Consider the following 11,458-nt stretch of genomic DNA (forward strand, 5'->3'; position numbering starts at 1 on the left):
GCTTATATTACATTTCTTGGATCTCAAGTGAAAGAAAGTAATAATTCTTTTCCCACAATTGACCCATGCGCCGCATGCATCGCATGCACCCAGGAGACGCCTCTGTGTGTAGTGCATTAATCCAGCACTCACGAATAGTAGCTCTCACTTCTGAACTAACTTCATAAAAACAACTATTCTTATTTTGCTGTTTTGCTTTCCCCCGTACATGTCGCCAATTCTTGACTATATCTTGTCCTTCCTCGTGTATTAAAGATATTTATATATAGTCTCCTAAATGACATCAAGCCCAATCATGTCTATTCATTTGTTTCTTTTTTTGTGTAAGTGAGCCTTTGTTCTCACTTTTGTATTGTTCTTTTTGTGTGTATTTTTTCTTTGTTTGCTTGTTATATGTCTTTAGTATGTAGTATATGTATCCATTGGGGTTAGGTGGCAGAACAGCCACAGGCTGAACCTCGGCCTTCAATGAAGAATAATTCAATTGAATGTTTGACGTCCGATTCCCTTGTTTCTTGCACATTTTTGGATGCCTCCTTTCCCTTTCCTGTAAGCGAGAACAACAGCAACCCCTCCAACAAGAAGTAGGAGAACCTCCCGAGAGGGCAGTTGTTGATCCGACATTAGGGGCGGTGGCCGGGGGGTGCTGCACCGCTTAATTTTCTTCCGTGTCCCCTTCCGCACCATATTTTAAAGCCTATATTCAATCGAAAATACTATCAACTCATGCAGTGTCATCTTATCTTGACTTGTTAAAACCATGTCGTCATATTGAGCGTCCAATTTTAGGTATTGAAGTGAGACCGCTATTATTGTATACAACAGGCAAGCCATTGGCAGCAATCTGAAAGAAAATCTGCATTTACTTTCTTGTACATATGCCTATTGTGGTCAAAATAAACAGTTACGATTAGTTTTCAATTTCTTTGGGATATTTCCAAGAAGCCTTAAACGTTAATTGGTATTTGATATAGCGACTAAAGAATGTTTCACGTTTTCTTTATTTTCAACATCGCACCCCCTAAATTTCATTCTGCAGCCCCTTAGCACCCATAGATGATTAATCCTGGTGCCTCCGCTGTCCGACACCATTTCGACTGGAAGATAAGTGACCTCCAGAAGAAGATTGATTTGATTCATTTGGTGTTTTAAGTCCACTTTATGCAAAGTAAAGCCAATCGGGACTGGACCTACAGTTTAAAGTGGGATCCGAACCATTATGTGCCTCCATCGGGTCCAGAAGAAGAGAACGAACAGAGACCACAGACTCGATAACCTAACTAGATTTTTCAAATTTCCATACCATATCTCTTTAATAATATTAACCTAACCAACACCATATTACCCATTCCTGACGTATCCATTACGTATGTCTCACTCCCTGTTACATAGATTATAAGGTTCTAGGCATGCGGTTGGATTAAAATATTAGTGACGATCTGATTTCATAGAATTATGAAGTACTTTGTGTTGTCTGCTAACAAATTAAAGAAAACTTGAGTTTGATGACATAGCCTGAATGCATGACAAAAAGTAAGAAAATGTGTAACGTGTGTGATGCTTTAAAAATGTAGCAAACTGTGACTTCATTTGTCTGTGAAGTAGGACCACTTTTTTTGGAATGCCCAGTGATATGCATATTCGTATATATTAAACTAAATAAATCACAATAAACATAGAAACGGGGGAACCATAAAAATCTATGGAAAAGACGTCTTTGTTTAAATTTAAGGCACTAGGCAAAAGTGCACCCCCCAAATGTGTGCGGGTGTAGGCATGGACACTTTCACAGGTGTTGTATAAGGGGTGGCTTATAGTGTCCATGCCTATGTTTCTCAGTTTTGTATTGTCATTTGTAGGTCTTTAACACTTTGTTGTCTGAGTTATTGGCAACAACTTGGTATTTCATACACTTAAACTGACGATAAAATGATAAATAAGTTATATGGCGAATTTCCCAGCATGTGGCGGGAATATCAATTAAGTCGAGGGTAGGCCACAGAGATAGTTAGGCTAAAGCCCTTATCACACGGAACTGGATTTCCAGTAGGTATGCCCTAGTTGGCGCTGGACTTGCTATCAATTTGCTAGTTTTCGCCTCACACGATACTTACCTGCGTAGTTGTCGATAGACTTTTGTTCCCATACGAGGGAAGTTGTAATGGCGGCCGCGTGAGATGTAAACAATGTATCACTTCACATTTTTAAAAGCCGATAACTATTCAACCGAGAGGAATAACGTTTCGTGTAAAACATTATTAGTTACAAAACAATGCCACTGCTATACTTTACAACGTTTACTGTACACGTATGAAAGAATACTTTAGTTGTTTCAAATGTAAACAACGTGCACTCGCATAGATGGTGTAACCATAGAATAGTTAGGGTGTTCTATGGTGTAACTGAACGCGCCTTTCATGCTGTATACGTTATACATTGTTGGAGTAACACTCGGAAACCACAGACAAAAGCGCTCATTTGCACACTCACAGATTATCTTCGCATGGCGAAACTTTGCTCTTATTGGCTGTTCCACAGAATCCAGTCGAGGAAAGCAAGTAGCAATTAGAACATGTCCTATTCCTCCAAACCAGTCAAGCAGTCAGCCAGGCGGCCATGATTGCTACCTAGAAAGTTAGTTCAGCGCCAACTAGGGCATTCCTACTAGAAATCCAGTTCCGTGTGATAAGGGCTTTAGCCTAACTATCTCTGTGGCCTACCCTCGACTTAATTGATATTCCGACTAGTCTTGCGTTTCCTTACGCAGCATCCCTGATCAGCCCGCAAGGCATTATGATGCGACTCGGCAATATCGTACAAATGCAACTCTCTTGCTAATTGGGAAACTTGGGGATTTCAAACAGGGGTTGGCTTTACCAAATGCTACATATATTTTCCATCATTAGTTTAGCCACCGTAAGTGGACTAAACTTTCGAAGTAGGTTCCTTAGCCAAATGATACATTAATTTCAGTCACCAGTCTAGCCACCATAAGTGGACTAAGACTTTCGAAGATGTTCATTTGCCAAGTATTACATTTAGTTGCCAATCATTCAGCCAGCTTTCGTCGTTGTGAAGGTAGTAAAAAGCTGTTTTTTCTAGAGCCCAACTGGCCTTTTTTATAGTCGGGGTAAACGTCCGTGAACGTGGACCCCGTAGCATGGAAAATTCCACTGCAACGGTCTTTTGAAAGACAGCTAGCTCCCCCACACCGGGAAGCTAAAAACAGGGGAATCTAATATCCAGCAAAAATCACAATTCAATAAGCACATACACTTACATGCAATAATTACATGAAAGTACACAAATGGAAACACATTACTTAACTCTACACATTGTAGCTGGCCAGCAATTAATTAATACAAAATACCAAAACCGTCCATTACACACCACAGGAGAAGAGTAGAATAACCTATGCAACAATTTCTACCACAGGCTATACAATTCTTTACACGCAGCGATAGGGCCTCACGGATTCTTAGGACTTTTTCTTAAAATGATTGGCAACACTGATCTCTATCACTTTTCAACTAGACAAGGACAGTCTGATATCATCCGCAAGTATCGTGTTAACGGTCTAATATTTACTGCACCACAGAGTTACAATATTATTATTATTATATTGTAATTATCGCCTTTGTGGTCGGGGAAGCGGTGCCATGTTCGTAATCCAGTGATTTGGTATGGCGCTCCTACTAATGGTAGGCTTTCGGGTGCGAATTTTCCACCGTCTTCCTCTCATGGCGCTCTGGTTTCCTGAAATGGTGGCTTTGGTTTCTAATGAGCGGGAGAAAGCACATTAAGGCGTACGAAAAAGTAGATTTAGTATTTCCAACTGACTTCCTCCTCGTAGGCAGTGTATAATTACTGCGATATAGAGTAAGGGTTTTCACTATCGTATTTAGGGCCGAAAAGAGTGGCTCAGGAAATGGAGTGTAAGAATGTTGAAATTCCGTGTCGTCATTTGAATCGCTTCCTTCCGTCGTATCGCCTTCCTTTCCTTTTCTGGTAATTTATTGCTTGACAGTTCTTGTCCACGCTTCTAACCACAATTGCTTCTCGTAGCCAATGCAGTTCTGATTAACGCTAATCGTTCCCCTTTCTAGCACCATTCATTATCCCGCTTCGAAAGCCGCTTAGATTCTAAGCGGGTACGCTGCGTTGGTATCTGGTTTTCTATAACAGCCCCGTCTAAAGCCCATCCGACCAAAGAACAAGTCCAGACTATTCGTCTCCAGATGAGCTTCCAAGTACAAAAAGCGGTGTTGCCACACGGCTGATTTTTGCTCAGTCGTAAATGACACCTTCTGGGTTGTGTCGAGTGTCTGAGCGAGATTTTCCTTCGTTGAGCAGACATAATTTACTTGACGGTGTGTGCTCATTGGTCAAAATATCAGTGCTTTCAAGTAATCTGTGATCAAGATGGCTGCGTCGAGTGGACAATATTTCAGTGATTATTATGATAATATTAAATATAATTCTAATTCTAATTATTGAGAACAAAACGAAACATTTTTCACCAAGAGTGATTCGAAATTTTCTATTTCACACACGTGCAGAACTTTCCAAAACTACGGTGTAAATTTGGAATAAACAACACTTTCATTACAATAACAAAAAGCGGAAAATGTTATTACCTTCTATTACTTGAACTTTCTCTGTAATCTGTATAGGGTAAAGGAGGGGAAGTTCGCCACCAAAATGCTTTTCATTTTTTCCTTCTAAAGAAAAGAGAAGGACAAAATTTATACAATACAAAAAGTAGTCATTGTGGATTATGAGGAATATAACATAAATACTGTGCTACTTATACTTATGCCGTAATATTAAAAATACTAAATTGCCTTGTAATCAAGGGGTCCCGGGTTCGATACCCGGTGGAGGCACATGGCACAGTGGTTCGGATCCCACTTTAAACTGTAGGTCCAGTCCCGATTAGCCTTACTGTGCATAAAGTGGACTTAAAACAACAATTCAATCAATCAATCAATCAATAAAAATACTAAAATGAGAAAAAGTGGCGAAATTCCCGCCACATGCTGGGAAATTCGCCATATAACTTATTTATCATTTTATCGTCAGTTTTAGTGTATGAAATACCAAGTTGTTGCCAATAAGTCAGACAACAAAGTGTAAAAGACCTACATATTTAAGAAACATAGGCCTAAATGTTCATATGCATTGTGAACAAGTTGTGTGTGAAAGATCGCCTGTAAGAATGGAAGTTCGACACATTTTCTGTTACTCTGGCGAATTTACCAGCAAATGCATAGTCGAAAGAAAACAACTTATGTTTACTTGTACATGCACGCTTTCCAAAGCAAATCTTTTCACGACATTCTTAAGGTTTGAGGTTACGATATCAATAATTAAAAGGAAGAAAAATAATTCTTATCTGCCACGAAATGACAATATCCAACGTAGTATTGAAATTCGGCACCTTCCTTTGTCTTCTGTGTAGACGCAAGTGTGCATTCCAAACTGTACTGCTTGCTTGCTAGTTCGCTCACCACACTGTAGTTTTCAGTGGAAACAAGGCACATGTTACTTGATTTTTTACAGGGATCCGTGAGTGTTTCCAACCTATAGTTTCTATCTACGATTACAAAAACCACAAGTAAGGCGAAATTCCCAGCATGGCGAATGTCCCTTCTTTTACCCTATAGCAAGCCGTTAATCACAAATTCTAGCCGCCATCTTTACATTTTTTTCCTCCTTAACTCTTTGCTTCACGAGATGAAAAACATCAAAACGATATATTCTGTGGCTAATACCTGTGGCAGTGATAGATGCTTCAACTGTTTCAAGCATTCCCATTGGCTGATAGCTTTTTGGGGAAGTAAATAATCTGTGGTGGTTAAGTTAGGCGTGTTGGGTTTGGTTCTCTTAGAAGACGACGAGAAATCGTTGTAGCAGCAATACCGACGTATATCTGTGGCGAACAAGGCTCAAGTCCGAGCAACTCTGACTTTTGCCGTCAAGTCGATATCATTTCTCGCTGAGCGCTCAAACGACGCGCCCTTCGCTCACGTTTCAGGGACAGGCAAATGGATGGGAGACCCATGCGTTTGCTTCGCCTTGTTGGGGATGCCTTTGCTACCTGTTTCACTTTCAGGCATAAGTTTGGCAAAGCAGAATACTTCAAGAATTTCCTCTGGACCAAGGCGATTGGTTGAAGAGTTTGTGCGACCCTCCCTGCCTTTCGACAGAAAATACAAAATTAGAATCTGAGCGATCGGGCTTTAGTTCGTTACACTTTTTTTGATTCACGCATCTAGTTGGTTACAGAGTGCAACACTGGCCCGTCTACTTGTCTGATTTGGTGTCAAGTAGTGCATTTGGTGTCTGCACCGTTTGCTCTACGTTCTGGAGCGGTGTAGTGCGCGTGCTAACCAATCAAACGAACGTCTAAAGCAGCAGACAGGCATTGGTTGAATCTTCTGAACTTGAACACCGCTATTCGTCTATTGGTTGAACGTCATATCCTTGTACCAGCCTAGTGTCAAAAAGTACAGCGAACTAAACAGAGTCAACATAACGAGACGAGACGAGGCGAGGTTTTTAACTGTCTCGGTATCGCCTTGATATGCAAATGCCTGTCTGGTGTACAAAGAGCCACTAAGATCGGAATGACTTTGAAACGTCATTGGTAAGAAAAGGGGCAGGAAGATGCCTTGCTATAATTCCCTCCCCCCCAAATATTGAACAGTATGTCAGTTCAGGGAAGTTGCTGCTCGACGGCAGACCCAGCCAATACCTCAGAGTAAGGTAATGCACTTTTACTACCGAGTGATCAAAAAGTCACGCAACCCATGTAACATTTGTTTGAATCTGTGTTACCTGGGCGCATAATTACGAAGCCACTGTGGCCGCCCAGGTCTCCCGATCTCACTCCGCCGGGCTTTTTCCTCTGGGGATTTCTGAAGTCTGCGGCCTACGTAACGCATCCACACACTTTGGACGAACTGAAGACGAATATTCAACGTACTGTGGACAACATTTAATGTGATACACTCCAGAGGGTCTTCAGGAACATGTTCGAAAGGGTGCACATGTGTGAGGAACTGAATGGTGGCCATTTCCAACATCGTTTATAGTCCCTCCATGGGTTGCGTGACTTTTTGATCACTCGTATTACTAAAATCTTGGATAGTCTCCTACAGAAATATTAGAACTTAGCTAGGTTAGGGGAGGTACTTACAAATACTCTATGTAAGATCTGTGTCAATAAACTATAAGAAATATGATAGAATGCTTTATATTTTCAAGTGTCTACGGATTTAAGCTAGATACCCCATGTAACGACCCTATTTATTCACCAAAGGAGCGTTACACTGGCTACCTGCCAAGTCTCGAGTTTGAAATGAATGTATCATTCTCGGGGTCCGTTTGCTTTTCATGCTCGGGACTTGATCCATGGTTCAAAGTTTGATCAAAATTTGACAAGAGGCCGAGTATACCGAAGAACTGCTTCTCGATTTTTAAACAAGTCAGTTAGCTCTATTCTCCTTGTCTTAGAGAACCTAGAGCGTTATGTCGAAAAATGTCACAAGGTGATGTATCACTGTAACACTGGATATTAGTTTCTTTTGCAGGAGTAAGGACGTATTTTACCTCACATTCGTACCTAGGTATATCTATCGTTCTTTCCTTGGGTAAGCTGGGCCAAAGGGTGCTATAATTAGGGGCGTAGCCACTGGATGGGCAAGGGTAACCTCTAGCCCACCATGAATGTCTTTGCCCACTCCAAAGAGAGGAAGGGATAGTAAACATGAAGGACAGAAACTGATAGATAAAATAGAAAGAGGTAGGTGAAAGATAGAAAAATAGGAGATAGATATAAAAAGAAACAGAAAACCAGAGGAAAAAAATGGATAGAGAAACGGGCAGGAAGAAAGGAAGATGTGAGAAAGAGGTGCAAAGAAAGGAAGGTAAGAAAGAGAAAAGAAAATAATTGAGGAAAGTGAGAGAGGGGGAATAAAGGTACAAAGTAAGAAAATTAGAAAAGAGAAAACAAAACAGTAGCAAGAGCGAGACAAAGGTGCCAAGAGAGAAAGTTTGAGAAAAGAGAACTAAAAAGAGGAAAGAAAAAGAAGAGAGAACAAAGAGGAATTGAGAGATAGACATGCTTTGAGCCCTTGAGCCAAGGCGAGCGAAATTCTTCTGTGCATGAGACTACATTGAAGCCTCCGCCTCTGTGAGAAAGCTCGAAGTAATGGTTCATTTTCAACCCAAACCCTGTTTTTGCTTGTAAAGACGACAGGCATTCACTCAACCTACAAGCCTTAACAGCGAGAACAAATTTATACACACACAAAACATATCCACCCTACTTGAGTTTCACGAGTTGATACTTGATCTCGCGCATTCAGTGGAAAACTTCACAGCTCCTTTTTCATGTAATTACAATTCATAATAGGGTAGCAACGATGTCAAGCATGCTTAATGGAATCTGGACTACGTTCGCCAATAAAAATACCGCCTTGCACTTAATTATGCCTAATTCGTGGACTTCTCCAGTCAAGACTAATAGCTGTAAACACCCACAGATTTGCAGCAGCCATGTTTTTTGCATGTAATTCCTCGTAAGACATTCCTCCAAGACATTTACCGCACGCATCTCCTCTGGAATCTTACTATACGCGTTTGCGAGTACGAATATTATAATAAAGGCTGGTATTACAGCGAGGTCCATAAAACATTCGGTCTTGACAGTAACGGCCCTTGGAGTTATTCTCTTTATGGTGGGAATTTATGAAGAGGAGTGACACAAAAGAGAAACGAAACGTGACTCCTTTTTGCATCCTTTCTCCGAGATAAGGAGAGCTAGCGTAATTAATGTCATCATTGGGAGAACATGATCATATCATATCTTGTAATGATCTGCATGCTACAGGGTCTAATGTAAAAAGGTCCTGGTCTCGAGTTTTCGGGCTTCCTCACCCCCTATGTTTACTTCTTTCATGTTTATTACGAAGGGATTTCCAAGAATTTTCTAGTTGTAAATTGGGGATCGGGGGAACAATATTTGAAGATTCTAACTTAATGCCTGCGCACCCCTTATTATCATGTCCACACCCACTTCAGCATCCACAATTTTCATGTTATTAATAGTCTAATCATAACAAGGACAATAAATAAAAGATGATATAAAGCTTTTTATAGTATGACACGCACCTTCTGCCTTTATCGGACTTCTCAGAGGCTTCTCAGGGTTAGTAGGACCAAGGCCTTGCGTGGTCTCTTTTGCAGGATTTATTTTTAATTATCCTATATTGGTTAGGAATAAAAAATCATTCAGATCTCTTACTAGGAGGTTTATTTAAACTTCCGATAATATACAAACACTTTTCAAACAGACAATTCACCCGATACAACTTGTAGGCCTAAACCTATTAGTTGTACCGAAGTTTATAACCCTGTCTTTTTGATGATGCAGGAGAACGCCTTATCCAGAGTTGGGTTTATGGAATCTGCCAAATGGAGTACTAGTACACCAGCCAATCCGAAGATTAAAGCAAGATATTACCCAACATCCCCTGAACCATCAGCCTTTGGCAACCAGGAGAATGTCCCGTAGGCTTACAAAAGTTTAGCTCTTTTATATCATAATTTTGTTTACAATTTACCAAGGTTACTACATAGTTGTTTTATATTTGCATAGTTTCAGCATTTTTTTATATTTAAGTTAAACAATTCATTACCTATTGTAACATTAACAATAACATTTTTATGGAAAGAAATCTAACAATCCTTAGAGAAAATATTCAACACTAATTCTTAACAACATAGATTTTTATAACATAGACTGAATAGTTTAGTGCTTAAAAGGCATGTGTTGACAGGGGCGACACAAGTGCATGTTGAAATAGTTCAGTCTGCTCCTCTAGAATCAGTGACAGTAAACGTATGCAAAGAGTAGCTCAAGTCCCAAATAGCATCTGCGTTATAAAACTTCAGTTCTTTCTTTGTTATATTCTTATGGTACTTTTCTTATGTATTACTGCCGCTTTACATAATCTTTAGTTTTTGTACACTATTAGTATGTCATGTTAACATTAAACGTTTCATATGTGAAGGACAAAATATCATTTTACGTAGTTATAAAAGCTGCCATGAAAACAAATGAACAGAATCTTTCAAGCAAAAGATTCACGCTAGAGTAACGTAGAAATACTAATACTACTAATAATAATAATCTGAATCGCTGTTTATAACCAGAGGATTATATAAAGAAGAATATTTCTAATTATACAGGGTGGAGCATTTTCGATTACCCAGTTTGAAAATACGCAGCCCTAGAGACAATGAAACTCAAAAAATGTGATATCATCCTTTTCACTACACTTGTCCATTTACATACGTACATGCCACGTAGAATTTACTACTGCGCTTTGTGTGCATTTGCTACAGCTATTTGTGAAACACTGTCTGCCAAATTAAAACTTTTCGGACATTTTTGAAAATGGAGAGTTGGCTATACTGCGTGGACGGACGACGACGGAAACAGCTTTGTGGCCTTGACTATCAGTAGCCATAGAGCGCTGGCCCATTCAATGGCCCGCCAGATCCCCCGACCTAACTGCCCCAGACTTCTTCCTTTTGGGGACACTTCTAGGATAAGGTGTTTGCAACCAGAATGGGAAGTGTGGAACAGCTGAAGGAACGCATCAGGGAGGAAATTGAGCGCACAACCTCGGATGTCCTTGAGCGTGTCATGCAAAGTGTCCGTAATCGTCTTGTTCAGTGCATTGCTAAACAAGGTGGCCATTTGGCAGACATAGTGTTTCACAAATAACTGTAGCAAATGCACACAAAGCGCAGTAGTAAAGTCTACATGTATGTAAATGGACAAGTGCAGTGAAAAGAACGGTACAACATTTTTGAAGTTTCATTGTCTCTAGGGCTGACTATATTATTTTCAAACTGGGTAATCTAAATTGCTCAACCCGTCTAACGATCAAACCCCATTGGAAGTTCATTATCCTACGCGCACCCCTAGATTTCAAATCCACTTATGCTCCTATGGTACCTATTCTGCAGTCCGTTAGTACATACAAAGGTACTTGTACTTGGCTACCATTCAATAAACGTAACATAATGAAATAAATATTTATCAAGGCATTATCTAGATTAACACAGTGAAATTGAACATACAAGATCAAACACCTTGTATTGAACCCAAACATGTAACAGGTATTAGCAGCATATATCAACGCAAGACAAGTTAATCAATAACAACATGACATTATAGATTTGCATACTAGAATTGACGTCATGGTAGCTCAGTCGTATGGGGCCTCCCCGATAGCGCAGTGGTAGCGTCGTTGGCTTGTAATCAAGGGATCCCGCGTTCGATATCCAGTGGAGGCACATAGTAAAATGTCGGTTTTTTTGGGGGGGAGTGGTCAGCGAATCGCGCTACGAAGCCAGGGGTCCCGTGTTCGAATTCCGGCTA

General features: G+C 40.2%; 1 protein-coding gene across 1 annotated transcript in view; it reads right to left on the reverse strand.

Moving 5' to 3' along the window:
• FANCI (Fanconi anemia complementation group I) overlaps nt 1-11,458 on the reverse strand; it is a 188,333-nt gene that overhangs the window by 147,583 nt on the left and 29,292 nt on the right. The gene's annotated exons all lie outside the window — the stretch shown is intronic.

This window comes from Lepisma saccharinum, chromosome 21, assembly GCF_977018435.1.
Source record: "Lepisma saccharinum chromosome 21, izLepSacc3.1, whole genome shotgun sequence".
Taxonomy (NCBI): domain Eukaryota; kingdom Metazoa; phylum Arthropoda; class Insecta; order Zygentoma; family Lepismatidae; genus Lepisma; species Lepisma saccharinum.